General features: G+C 38.7%; 1 pseudogene; it reads right to left on the reverse strand.

The window, feature by feature from the left end:
• Positions 1-13,775: 13,775 nt before the first annotated feature.
• LOC110287093 (phosphoethanolamine/phosphocholine phosphatase pseudogene) lies at positions 13,776-14,278 on the reverse strand (annotated as a pseudogene).
• Between the last annotated feature and the right edge of the window lie 631 nt (positions 14,279-14,909).

Consider the following 14,909-nt stretch of genomic DNA (forward strand, 5'->3'; position numbering starts at 1 on the left):
TTGGTTCTTTGAAAACATCAAAAAAGTTGACACAATACCAAACTCAAGAATGAAAGAAGAGGCACCACTACCAAACTACAGAATTAAATGAATTATACACCAAATCCATGAGAAAACTTATGCTAAGAAATAGACAGTTTTGATGGAATGGACACACTCCTAGAGGGACATAAATTTTCAAGACATTGAAGAAGAGACAGAAATATGTTAAGAACCAGAACTAGACTCAGATTGGTAAATGAGAAACTTCGAACAAAACAAAGCAAAGCCTGGATGACTTCACTAAGAAATTCTAATAAGTACTTAAAGAAAAAATAATATTAGATCTTCAGAGCTTTTCCATAAAATACAAGAACAAGAAACATTATTAAATCCTTTAATAGGAACAGTAGTAGCCTATATAATAGTTAAGGATTAGCAATAGGGCCAGTATTACTGTGTATGATGGTTAAATAGTGTCTGTTTGGCTGGGTTAAGAAACAAACACTGAGCAAGGCAGTGGTGGCACACACCTTTAATCCCAGCACTTGGGAGGCAGAGGCAGGTGGATTTCTGAGTTCGAGGCCAGCCTGGTCTACAGAGTGAGTTCCTGGACAGCCAGGACTACACAGAGAAACCCTGTCTCAGGGAAAAACAAAACAAAATAAATAAAACAAAGAATAAAACAAAACAAAACAAAAACAAAAAAAGAAGAAATGTACATTGGAAGCGTTTATGGTGTGTCTCTGAGGATGTTTCCAAAGCAGTATGAATGAAGAATGGAAATTTACCCTAAATGGGGGTTGGTATTACCCTATGATTTTGGGTTCCAGACTAAATAAAAAGGGGCATAAAAAGAAACAAGATGAGTATCACTATGCATCTTTCTCTGATTCTTTTTAAAATTTGTACAGTTAGTGTGTGAGTGTGCAAGCATGTGTGTGAGTGTGTGTATGCACATGTGCATGATGACAACTGTGGCATTGGGGTCTCTCTTTTCACCATGTGGGTTCCAAGGATCAAATTCAGGCCAATGGCTTTTGAGGCAAGTACCTTTGTCCACTGAGCCACCACACTGGCCTTCTCTGTTTTTTGATGGCAGATACCATCACATTGTACTCTCACTGCAATGCCTTCTGTATCAATCCTCAAACCATGAACCACAATAAAGTCTTCCTTCTTCAAGCTGCTTCGTATCAGGTGTTTGGTCATATTAATGAGGAAGAAACTAATACACCTTAACAGCAAAATCAGACAATTCATTACAAGGAAAGAAAACCATTCCAATTGTTAGATCTAAATTTTATATCTTTAAAATATAAATGCAAAAATCCTTAAAAAATTATTTATCACCTCAGAAGCACACACACACTCTCTCTCTCTCTCTCTCTCTCTCTCTCTCTCTCTCTCTCTCTCTCTCACACACACACACACACACACACACACACACACACACACACACAGAGGAATAGAAAAATGAAACCTTGGGTGCTATCTCCACACCTAGCCCCACAACACCCAGAAGAAGCTTGACTCTTCGGGGCTCTAAGGGGCCCAGGATCATAGGTGAGGAGGCCACAACACCTGCCCCAATATGCCCAGAATCATAGGTGCACTAACATGTTCAGGATCATAGCATCTCGGAGCTTGATCATACCAGGACTTCAGGGTCCCAGAGGCAGCTTGACTCCCAGGGGCTCTGACCAACCCAGGGTCTGAGAAACATGGGGTCACAGAGTCCAATTGGACACTGAGGAGTTTGTCACAACCAGGATCATAGGAGGAACAAGCTCCAGTCAAAGACAGCAAGGGCAGGTGGCAATAGAGATAACCAGATGGCAAGAGGCAAGTGTAAGAACATAAGCAACAGAAACCAAGGTTACTTGGCATCAACAGAACCCAGTTCTTTCACCATAGCAAGTACTGGATACACACAATGGAAGAGCAAGATTCAGATTTAAAATCATTTCTCATGATGATAATAGAAGATTTTAAGAAGGACATAAATAACTCTCTTAAAGAAATACAGGAGAACACAGGTAAACAGGAGGAAGCCCTTAAAGAAGAAACACAAAATTCCCTTAAAGAATTATAGAAAAACACAAACAAAGAGGGGAAGGAATTGAACAAAATCATCCAGGATTCAAAAATGGAAATAGATTCAATAAACAGATCATAAAAGGGAAACAACCCTGGAGACAACAATCCTAGGAGAGAGATCAGGAGTCACAGATGCAAGCATCACCAAGAGAATACAAGAAATAGACAAGAGAATCCACCATAAAAAACATGTACACAACAGTCAAAGAAAATGCAAAAAGGTCCTAACTTACATCCAGGAAATCCAGGACACAATGAGAAGACCAAACGTAAGGATAATAGGTATAGAAGAGAGTGAAGATTCCCAACTTAAAGGACAAGTAAATATCTTTAACAACATTATAGAAGGAAATTTCCCTAACATAAAGAAAGAGATGCCCATGAACATATAAGAAGCCTACAGAACTCCAAATAAACTGGACAATAAAAGAAATTCTTCCACTGACATAATAATCTAAAACAACAAATGCACAAAACAGATCAAGACTATTACAAGCAGTAAGGGAAAAAGGTCAAGTAACATATAAAGGCAGATGTATCAGAACTAAACCAGACTTCTCACCAGAGACTATAAAAGCAAGAAAATCTTGGAAATGTGTCATTCAGATCACAAGAGAACACAGATGCCAGCCCAGGCTACTATACCCAGCAAACCCTCAATTAACATAGATGGAGAAACCAAAATATTCCATAATAAAATGCATTTTACACAATATCTTTTCACAAATCCAGCCCTATAAAGGATAATAGAAGGAAAACTCCAACACAAGGAGGGAAACTACACCCTAGAAAAAAACAAGAAAGTGATCTTCTTTCAACAAATCCAAAAGAAGATAGCTACATAAACATACTTCTACCACTAACAACAAAAATAACAGGAAGCAACAATCACTTTTCCTCAATATCTCTTAACATTAGTGAACTAAATTCTCCCATAAAAAGACATAGAATCACAGAATAGATACATAAACGGGATCCAGCATTTTTTTGTATATAGGAAACACACCTCAGTGACAAAGATAGGCACTACCTCAGAGGAAAAGTCTGGAAAACGATTTTCCAAGCAAATGGTCCCAAGAAACAAGCTGGAGTAGCCATTCTAATATTGAAGAAAATCGTCTTTCAACCAGAAGTTGTCAAAAAAGTTAAGGAAGGACACTTCATACTCATCAAAGGAAAAATCTACCAAGTTGAACTCTCAGTTATGAACATCTATGCTCCAAATGTAAGGGCACTCACTTTCATAAAAGAAACTTTACTAAAGCTCAAAGCACACATTGTACATCACACAACTTAAAACTCCCCACTCTCAGCGTTGGACAGATCATGGAAACAGAAGTTATGAACAAAATGGATTTAACAGATATCTATAAAACATTTCATTCTAGAACAAAATAATATACCTTCTTTTCCAAAATTGATCATATAATTGGTCACAAAACAGGTTTCAACAGATATAAGAAGACTGAAATAATCCCATGCAGCCTATCAGATCACTATGGATTAAGTCTCATCTTCAATGGCAACAAAAACAATGGAAAGTCCACATACACATGCAAGCTGAACAATGCTCTACTCAATGATAATAGGTCAAGGAAGAAATAAAGAAATAAATTAAAGACTTTTTAGAATTTAATGAAAATAAAGGCACATCATACCAAACTTATGTAACATAATGAAAGCAGTGCTAAGAGAAAATCTCATAGCTCTAAGTGCCCCCAAAAAGGAACTGGAGAGAGCATACATTAGCAGCTTGACAGCATACCTGAAAGCTCTAGAACAAAACAAAGCAAATACACCCAAAAGGAGTATATGGCAGAAAATAATCAAACAGGGTTGAAATCAACCAAGTAGAAACAAAAAGAATTATAAAAAGAATCAACAAAACCAGGAGCTGGTTCCTTGAGAAAACCAAGACAAATAAAACCCGTAGGCAGACTAACCAGAGTGCACAGAGACAGTATCCAAATTAATAAAATCAGAAATGATAAGGGAGACATAACACTGGAAACCAAGGAAATAAAAAAAAAATCATCAGATTTTTTACTACAAAAGCCTATACTCATCAATATTGGAAAATCTGGATGAAATGGACAATTTTCTAGACAGATACCAAGTGCCAAAGTTAAATCAGTATCAGATAAAACATCTAAACAGTCCTATAATGTCTGAATAAATGGTAGCGCCTATTAAAAGTCACCCAACCAAAAAATGCCCAGGACCTGCCATGGACTGGTCTCAGTCCGTCTCCCTCAATCTGCGGAAGAAATCAGGGGTTCCGGTTACAGGGAGCAAGGAGTTGGCACAGGTGAAAACAGACATGGACATAAAGAGAGTGTGTATCTGAATATAATTTGTCAAATCGATCATCAAACTTTTAATACAGAAGAAAATATGGAAGTTAGGTGACACATCAGCCAAGCTATAATGAGGTTAACGGATGCTTAATGACTCTTACACAAAACAGAGGCATGCAAACATAAAGACTGGCAGGAACTTGGCAATAAAGCAACTGATACAAAGTCAGCTCTATCTAAGGTTAGCTATATTCTTAGAAGCCAGGTGTGAGGTCTTTACACTCCTGGGGCAAGGGCTTTCACACCCAAGCCATAGTTCTAATTAGGGAATCCCACTCTAGCTAACCTTCTCATGAATAATGCAATATTCTAGCTCCTCCTCAAACCACAGCCCAATTTACTTCTTAAACCATCGTACATTCCTGTATATGGGAGTGACTTGGCTTTTATTGTGATTGTGGGGAGGGACTTTCGACTAATAAGTAATGTAGTCTGCTATACATAACTATAATGAGAATTCTAAACTTAATTTGCTAAGTTTGCCCTGAGATTTCTAACTCTATGTAGTAGATACTATTGCCTGATTTCTTTTTTTTTTAATTTATTTTTTTATTAGGTATTTTCCTCGTTTACATTTTCAATGCTATCCCAAAAGTCCCCCATACCCACCCCCCCAATCCCCTACCCACCCACTCCCCCTTTTTGGCCCTGGGGTTCCCCTGTACTGGGGCATATAAAGTTTGCAAGTCCAATGGGCCTCTCTTTGCAGTGATGGCCGACTAGGCCATCTTTTGATACATATGCTAGAGACAAGAGCTCCGGGGTACTGGTTAGTTCATATTGTTGTTCCACCTATAGGGTTGCAGTTCCCTTTAGCTCCTTGGGTAATTTCTCTAGCTTCTCCATTGGGAGCCATGATTTTTTTCACTATCTCTCTTACAGTACTAGAGGCAATTCTGAATGTCACTGAATTCTAATTCTGAATGGCAACATTCTTACTGAATTCCAAGCCCAGGGTCAGCTCAAGGACTACCTAGGGCATTGGTGAAGGCCAGGAATCAAAGTTCAATTTTGCTTAGGTATTTGGCAAGTCATTGCTTGGAGACACACCTATAATAAAACAATACTGAAAGAAAGCACACAGATCCATTCACAAGGACAAGATTGGAACATTTGTTATGTGGGATGCCATCTTTCCAGTATACTAAGTTTCTGTGAACTTTTCACCTCTGGACTGCATCCAGGTTTCTAGTCCTGTCACGTGAGTCACTACTGGAGTGGGTGTAGCAGGGACCAGATGTTTTTGGGCAGAATTCTATCACACCTTAAAAGAAGACCTAATACTAATACTCTTCCAACTATTACACAAAATAGAAACAAAAGAACACTACTCAATTTGTTCTATGAAGCCACAATTACTCTAATACCTAAACCACACAAAGATCCAACAAAGAAAGGGAACTTCAACCAACTTCCCTTATGACAATTGTTGCAAAAATTCTCAATAAAATTCTCACAAACTGAAGACAAGTCCCTTCTGGTCGGCGCCAGCACCGGATCATCTTGGGCCCAGAGATGGCAGACACCCCCAAGGTCCCTAGAGGACTCTCCAATGGATGTTACGACCTCTGGTGAGTGGAATACAACTTCTGTTCCAATCCAATCTCGCGGGACCTGAGACAGCATTAATCAGGGAAGCAAAAAACCCGGCCTGACGAGGGTCACAAGTCCCTTCCGGTTGGTGCCAGTAACGGGTCACCTTGGACTCAGGAGTCATCGGACACACCCAAATTCCCTAGAGGAGTCTCCAAGCAAACTTAGGACATCTGGTGAGTGAAACAAAAGTTCTGCCAGGAGGCAGGTTCAAATGCCAGATATCTGGGCACCTTCCTGCAAGAGGAGAGCTTGCCTCCAGAGAGTGCTCTGACCACTGAAACTCAGAAGAGAGCTAATCTCCCAGGTCTGCTGATAGACTCTAACATAATCACCAGAGGAAAAAGCTCTAACCAGAGACAACTATAAGAATAAACTCCATATTAGCCCAGAAACTTAGGATACCCAAGATATAAGATACAATTTGCTAAACGCATGAAAATTAAGAAGAAGAAAGACCAAAGTGTGGACACTTTTCCCCTTCTTAGAATTGGGAACAAAACACCCATGGAAGGAGTTACAGAAACAAAGTTTGGAGCTGTGACGAAAGGATGGACCAACTAGAGACTGCCATATCCAGGGATCCATCCCATAATCAACTTCCAAACACTGACACCATTGCATACACTAGCAAGATTTTGCTGAAAGGACTCAGATATAGCTGTCTCTTGTGAGACTAGGCCAGGGCATGGCAAACACAGAAGTGGATGCTCACAGTCAGCTATTGGATGGATTACAGGGCCCCCAATGGAGGAGCTAGAGAAAGTACCCAAGGACCTAAAGGGATCTGAAACCCTATAGATGGAACAACATTATGAACTAACCAGTGTCCGGGAGCTCTGGACACTAGCTGCATATTATATAAAGATGGCCTAGTCGGCCATCACTGGAAAGAGAGGGCCATTGGACCTGCAAACTTTATATGCCCCAGTACAGGGGAACACCAAGGCCAAAAAGTGGGAGTGGGTGGGCAGGGGGATGGGGGGGAGGGTATGGGGAACTTTTGGCATAGCATTGGAAATGTAAATGAGGAAAATACCTAATAAAAAATATTAAAAAAAATAGTGTTGTCGCCTTGGGGAAAAAACAAAACAAAACAAAACAAACAAACAAACAAACAAACAAACAAATCAAACTCCAGAGATTACAAGATGGTAAAAGGCAAATGTAAGAATCGTACTAACAGAAACCAAGACCACTCAGCATCATCAGAACGCAGCACTCCCACCTGACCCAGTTCTGGGCACCCCAAGATACCCAAAAAGCTAGACCCGGATTTAAAAACATATCTAATGATGATGGTAAAGGAGATCAAGAAGGACTTTAATAACTCACTTAAAGAAGTACAGGAGAATGCTGCTAAAGAGTTACAAGTCCTTAAAGTAAAATATGAAAACACAACCAAACAGTTAGAAGTCCTTAAAGAAAAACAGCTAAACATATCCAAAAAGGTGATGGAAATGAACAAAACCATACTAGACTTAAAAAGGGAAGTAGACACAATAACAAAAACCCAAAGTGATTTAATGCTGGAGATAGAAACCCTAGGAAAGAAATCTGGAACCATAGATTTGAGCATCAGCAACAGAATACAAGAGATAGAAGAGAGAATCTCAGGTGCAGAAAATTCCACAGAGAACATCAGCACAACAATTGAAGAAAATGCAAAATGCAAAAAGATCCTAATTCAAAACATCCAGGAAATCCAGGACACAATGAGAAGACCAATCCTACTGATAATAGGAATAGATGAGATTGAAGATTTTCAACTCAAAGGACCAGCAAACATCTTCAACAAAATTATAGAAGAAAATTTCCCAAACGTAAAGAAAGAGATGCCTATAAACATACAAGAAGCCTACAGCACTCCAAATTGACCGAACTAGAAAAGAAATTCCTACCAACACAAAATAATCAGAAAAACAAATGCACCAAATAAAGATAGAATATTAAAAGCAGCAAGGAATAAAAGTCAAGTAACATATAAAGGCAGACCTATCAGAATTACACCAGGCTTTTCACCAGAGACTATGAAAGCCAAAAGAACCTGGACAGATGTTATACAGACACTAAGAGAACACAAATGCCAGCCCAGGCTACTATACCCAGCCAAACTCTCTATTACCATAGATGGAGAAACAGAAGTATTCCACGACAAAGCCAAATTCACAGATTATCTTTCCATGAATCCAGCCCTTCAAAGGATAATGACAGAAAAAAACCAATAGAAGGACAGAAACCATGCCCTAGAAAAAGCAAGAAAGTAATCCTTCAACAAACCAAAAAGAAGACAGCCCCAAGAACAGAATGCCAACTCTAACAACAAAAATAATAGGAAGCAACAATTACTTTTCCTTAATATCTCTTAATATCAATGGACTCAATTCCTCAATAAAAAGACATAGACTAACAGACTGGCTACACAAACAGGACCCAACATTTTGCTGCTTACAGGAAATCCATCTCAGGGAAAAAGACAGACACTACCTCAGAGTGAGAGAATGTAAAACAATTTTCCAAGCAAATGGTCAGAAGAAACAAGCTGGAGTCGCCATTCTAATATCGAATAAAATCAACTTCCAACCCAAAGTCATCAAAAAAGACAAGGAGGGACACTTCATACTCATCAAAATTAAAATCCTCCAAGAGGAACTCTCAATTCTGAATATCTATGCTCCAAAATGCAAGAACAGCGACATTCATTAAAGAAACCTTAGGAAATTTCAAAGAATACATTGCACCTCACACAATAATAGTGGAAGACTTCAACATACCACTTTCGTCACTGGACAGATTGTGGAAAGACAAACTAAACAGGGACACAGTGAAAGTAACAGAAGTTATGGACCAAATGGATTTAACAAATATCTACAGAACATTTCATCCTTAAACAAAATGATATACCTTCTTTTCAGCACCACATGGTACATTCTCCAAAATTGATCATATAATTGGTCACAAAACAGGCCTCAACAGATACAAAAATATTGGAATTGTCCCATGCATCCTATCAGATCACCATGGACTAAGGCTGATCTTCAATAACAACATAAAAAATAGAAAGCCAACATTCACGTGGAAAATGAACAAGACTCTTCTCAATGATACCTTGGTCAAGGCAGGAATAAAGAAAGAAATTAAAGACATTTTAGAGTTTAATGAAAATGAAGCCACAATATACCCAATGTTATGGGACACAATGAAAGCATTTCTAATAGAGAAACTCATAGCTCTAAGTGCCTCAAAAAGAAACTAGAGAGAGCACAAGCTAGCAGCTTGACAACATACCTAAAAGCTCTAGAACAAAAGGAAGCAAATTCACCCAAGAGGAGTAGATGTGAGTTAATAATCAAACTAAGGGGCCAAATCAAACAAGTGGAAACAAGAAGTATTCAAAGAATCAACCAAATGAAGAGCTGGTTCTTTGAGAAAATCAAAAAGATAGATAAACCCTTAGCCAGACTCACTAGAGGGCACAGGGAAAGCATCCTAATTAACAAAATCAGAAATGTAAATGGAGACATAACAACAGATCCTGAAGAAATCCAAAAGATCATCAGATCCTTCTTTAAAAGGCTATAGTCAATAAATATGGAAAACCTGGATGAAATGGACAAATTTTAAGACAGATACCAGGTTCCAAAGTTAAATAAAGATCAAGTTAATGATCTAAACAGTCCCATATCCCCTAAAGAAATAGAAGCAGTCATTAATAGTCTCCCAACCAACAAAAGCCCAGGACCAGACAGGTTTAGTGCAGAGTTCTATCAGACCTTCAAAAAAGATCTAATTCCAGTTCTGCACAAACTATTCCACAAAATATAAGCAGAAGGCACTCTACCCAATTCATTCTATGAAGCCACAATTACTCTGATACCTAAACCACAGAAAGATCCAACAAAGATAGAGAACTTCAGAACAATTTCCCTTATGAATATCAATGCAAAAATACTCAATAAAATTCTCTCTATCAGAATCCAAGAACACATTAAAACAATCATCCAACCTGACCAAGTAGGTTTTATTCCAGGGATGCAGGGAAGGTTTAATATATGGAAATCCATCAATTTAATCCCTTATATAAACAAACTCAAAGACAAAAACCACATGATCATCTTGTTAGATGCAGAGAAAGCATTTGACAAAATCCAACGCCCATTCATGATAAAAGTCTTGGAAAGATCAGGAATTCAAGACCCATACCTAAAAATGATAAAGGCAATCTACAGCAAACCAGTAGCCAACATCAAAGTAAATGGTGAGAAGCTGGAAGACATCCCACTAAAATCAGGGACTAGACAAGGCTGTCCAATCTCTCCCTACCTATTCAACATTGTACTTGAAGTCCTAGCCAGAGCAAATACACAACAAAAGGGGATCAAGGGGATACAATTTGGAAAGGAAGAAGTCAAAATATCACTTTTTGCAGATGATATTATAGTATATATAAATGACCCTAAAAATACCACCAGAGAACTTTTAAGCCTGATAAACAGCTTCAATGAAGTAGCTGGATATATAATTAACTCAAACAAGTCAATGGCCTTTCTGTACACAAAGGATAAACAGGCTGAGAAAGAAATTAGGGAAACAACACCCTTCTCAATAGTCACAAATAATATAAAATATCTTGGCATAACTCTAACTAGGGAAGTGAAAGATCTGTATGATAAAATCTTCAAGAAATTAAAGAAAGAAATTAAAGAAGATCTCAGAAGATGGAAAGATCACCATGCTCATGCATTGGCAGGATTAATATAATAAAAAGGGCTATCTTGCCAAAAATAATCTACAGATTCAATGCAATCCCCATCAAAATTCCAACTCAATTCTTCAACGAATTAGAAAGAGAAATCTGCAAATTCATCTGGAATAACAAAAATCCTAGGATAGCAAAAAGTCTTCTCAAGAATAAAAGAACCTCTGGTGGAATCACTATGCCTGACCTAAAGCTTTACTACAGAGCAATTGTGACAAAATCTGCATGGTACTGGTATAGCGACAGACAAGTATGCCAATGGAATAGAATTGAAGACCCAGAAATAAACCCACACACCTATGGTCACTTGATCTTTGATAAGGGAGCTAAAACCATCCAGTCGAAAAAAGACAGCATTTTTAACAAATGGTGCTGGCACAACTGGTTGTTATCATGTAGAAAAATGCGAATTTATCCATTCCTATCTCCTTGTACTGACTTCAAGTCTAAGTGGATCAAGGAACTCCACATAAAACCAGAGACACTAAAACAAAAACAAAAAGAAAAACAAAAACAAAAAAACCAGAGACACTGAAACTTATAGAGGGGAAAGTGGCGAAAAGCCTCGAAGAGATGGGCAGAGGGAATAAATTCCTCTATAAAACAGCAATGGCTTGTGCTGTAAAATCGAGAATTGTCAAATGGGACCTCATAAAATTGCAAAACTTCTGTAAGGCAAAAGACACTGTCAATAAGACAAAAAGGCTACCAACAGATTGGGAAAGGATCTTTACCTATGTAAATCAGATATGGGACTATTATCCACTATATTTAAAGAACTCAAGAATGTTGACTCCAGAAAATCAAATAACCTCATTAAAAAATGGGGCTCAGATCTAAACAAAGAATTCTCACCTGAGAAATACTGAATGGCTGAGAAGCACCTGAAAAAATGTCCAGCATCCTTAATCATATGGGAAATGCAAATCAAAACAACCCTGAGTTTCCATCTCATACCAATCAGAATGGCTAAGATTAAAAATTCAGGTGACAGCAGATGCTGGTGAGGATGTAGAGAAAGAGGAACACTTCTCCATTGTTGGTGGGATTGCAAGCTTTTACAATCTCTCTGGAAATTTTTCTGGCAGTTCCTCAGAAAATTGGACATAGTACTACCGGAGGATCCTGTAATACCTCTTCTGGGCATATATCCAGAAGATGTTCCAACTGGTAAGAAAGGCACATGCTCCACTATGTTCATAGCAGCCTTATTTATAATAGCCAGAAGCTGGAAAGAACCAAGATGCCCCTAAACAGTGGAATGGATACAGAAAATGTGATACATTTACACAATGGAGTACTACTCAGCTATTAAAAATAATGAATTTGTGAAATTTCTAGGCAAATGGATGTAACTGGAGGATATCATCCTGAGTGAGGTAATCCAATCACAAAAGAACTCACATGATATATACTCACTGATAAGTGGATATTAGCCCAGATACTTAGAATACCCAAGATATAAGATATAGTTTGCGAAACGCATAAAATTTAAATAATAACGAAGACCAAAGCGTGGATACTTTGCCCCTTCTTAGAATTGGGAACAAAACACCCATGGAAGGAATTACATAGACAAAGTTTGGAGCTGAGACAAAAGGATGGACCATCTAGAGACTGCCACATCTAGGAATCCATCCCATAATCAGCCTCCAAATGCTGACACCATTGCAATCGCAAGCAAGATTTTGCTAAAAGGTCCCTGATATAGCTGTCTCTTGTGAGACTATGCTGGGGCCTGGCAAACACAGAAGTGCATGTTCACAGTCAGCTATTGGATGGATCACTGGGCCCCCAATGTAGGAGCTAGAGAAAGTACCCAAGGAGCTAAAGGGATCTGCAACCCTATAGATGGAACAACAATATGAACTAACCAATACCCCCGGAGCTCATGTCTCTAGCTGCATATGGATCAGAAGATGGCCTAGTTGGCCATAAGTGGAAAGAGAGGCCCATTGGTTGTGCAAACTTCATATGCCTAAGAACAGGGGAATGCCAGGGCCAAGAAGTGGGAGTGTGTGGTTAGGGGAGTGGTGGACGGTATGGGGGGTCTTTTGGGATAACATTGGAAATGTAAATGAGGAAAATACCTAATAAATTTTTTTTTAAATTCTCGCAAACTGAATCAAAGAATATATCAAAATATTCATCCATCATGATCAAGTTGGCTTCATCCCAGGGATGCAAGAATGGTTCAATATATGGAAATCCATCTAAGTAATTCACTATGTAAACAAACTCTAAGAGAAAAAAAAACACAGGATGATCTCATTAAATGCTGAGAAATCATTTGACAAAATTCAACACCCCTTCATGGTAAAAGTCTTGGAAATATCAGGAATTTAAGGACCATACCTAAACATAGTAAAAAGAAATATACAATAAACCAGTAGCCAACATCAAACTAAATGGAGAGAAACTTGAAGCAATCCCACTGAAATCAGGTACTAGACAAGGCTGCCCAGTCTCTCCCTTCTTATTCAATATAGTACTTGTATTCCTAGCCAAAGCAATCAGACAACAAAAGGAGGTCAATGGGACATAATTTGGAAAGGGAGAAGTAAAAATATCACTATTTGCAGATGATATGATAGTAAACTTAAGTGACCCCAAAAATTCCACCAGAGAACTCCTAAACTTCACAATCAACTTCAGGAAAGTGGCTGGATACTAAATTAACTCAAACAAATCAGTAGCCTTCCTCTACTCAAAGGATAAATAGGCTTATAAAGTAATTAGGGAAAAGACAACCTTCAGAATAGTCATATACTATATAAAGTACCTTGGTGTGACTCTAACTAAGGAAGTGAAAGATCTGTATGATGAGAACTTCAAGTTTCTGAAGAAAGAAATCAAAGAGGATCTCAGAAGTTGGAAAGATCTCCCATGCTCATGGACTGGCAGAATCAATATAGTAAAAATGGCCAGCTTGTTGAAAGCAATCTGCAGATTCATTGCAATCCTCATCAAAATTCCAAATCAATTCTTCATAGAGTTAGATGGAATAAAGTATGTTGGCCTGCTCCACTCAGGCCACTCTCCACACAGATGTTGGCATCTGAAATGAGAATAACCTCAAAGCAGAAGTCCTGTTTGGTTATGAACTTTAGCAAATGGCCCAGGGCTGGAGAACGGGGGATGGTCTGTAGATAGCACGCAGGTCCCTGAGTCCTACACCCTGCTCACCCAGGAACTTGAGGACTTGTTGCATGTACTCATTGTAGTAGCCCTTGTGATAAGTGGTATGTAGGCTCTCGGGCAGTTGCTGGCCTGGTGCAACACACAGGATCGAATTGTCTCTGTTCTTGTCCATGATGGTCTTATTGAATTCTAAGGTGAGGAGGAAGCTTGGCATGTCCGGTGAAGCCATCTTGCCATCCTGTGAGCAGGGAGAAGAGGAGCAGGAGGAAGTGGCAAGCTAGAGGCAGCACAGTGGGAGCCAGCCAGAGAGAGGCAGATTAGCCAGCCCTAGCCAGGGCTGCTGGCACATCCAAGACCCTAGATAGGAATTATAGTCCAACAACTAGAAAAAACCCACTCATTGTCAGTATATTATACTGAGAACCACTTTTAGAAACTTTGTTGGTCTCCAGATGTCCTCCAGAGCTCCTCTCTGAACATCAAGGACAAATGTGAGGTCCCTGTGCATCTTCTATTTTATTGCATACTAGGATTGCCACTCCAGCTTGTTTCTTGGGACCATTTGCTTGGAAAAAAAAATTCCAGTCTTTTACTTTGAGGTAGTGTCTGTCTTTGTCACTGAGGTGTGTTTCCTGTATGTAACAAAATGCTGGGTCCAGTTTATAGATCCATTCTGTTAGTCTATGTTAGTCTATGTCATTTTATTGGATACTTGAGTCCATAGATGTTGAGAGATATTAAGGACCTATGATCGTTGCTTCCTTATCTTGTTGTTAGAGGTGGAATTACATTTGTGTGGTTCTCTTCTTTTGGGTTTGTTGTAAGAAGATTAATCTCTTGCTTTTTCTTAGGTGCAGTTTCCTTCCTTGTGTTTTCCTTCTATTATTCTTTATAGGGCTGGATTTGTGGACAGATACTATGTAAATTTTGTTTTGACATGGAATATCTTGATTTCTCCATGTATGGTAATTGAGAGATTT

This window comes from Mus caroli, unplaced genomic scaffold (assembly GCF_978045245.1).
Source record: "Mus caroli unplaced genomic scaffold, Mus_caroli_1 scaffold_5, whole genome shotgun sequence".
Classification (NCBI taxonomy): domain Eukaryota; kingdom Metazoa; phylum Chordata; class Mammalia; order Rodentia; family Muridae; genus Mus; species Mus caroli.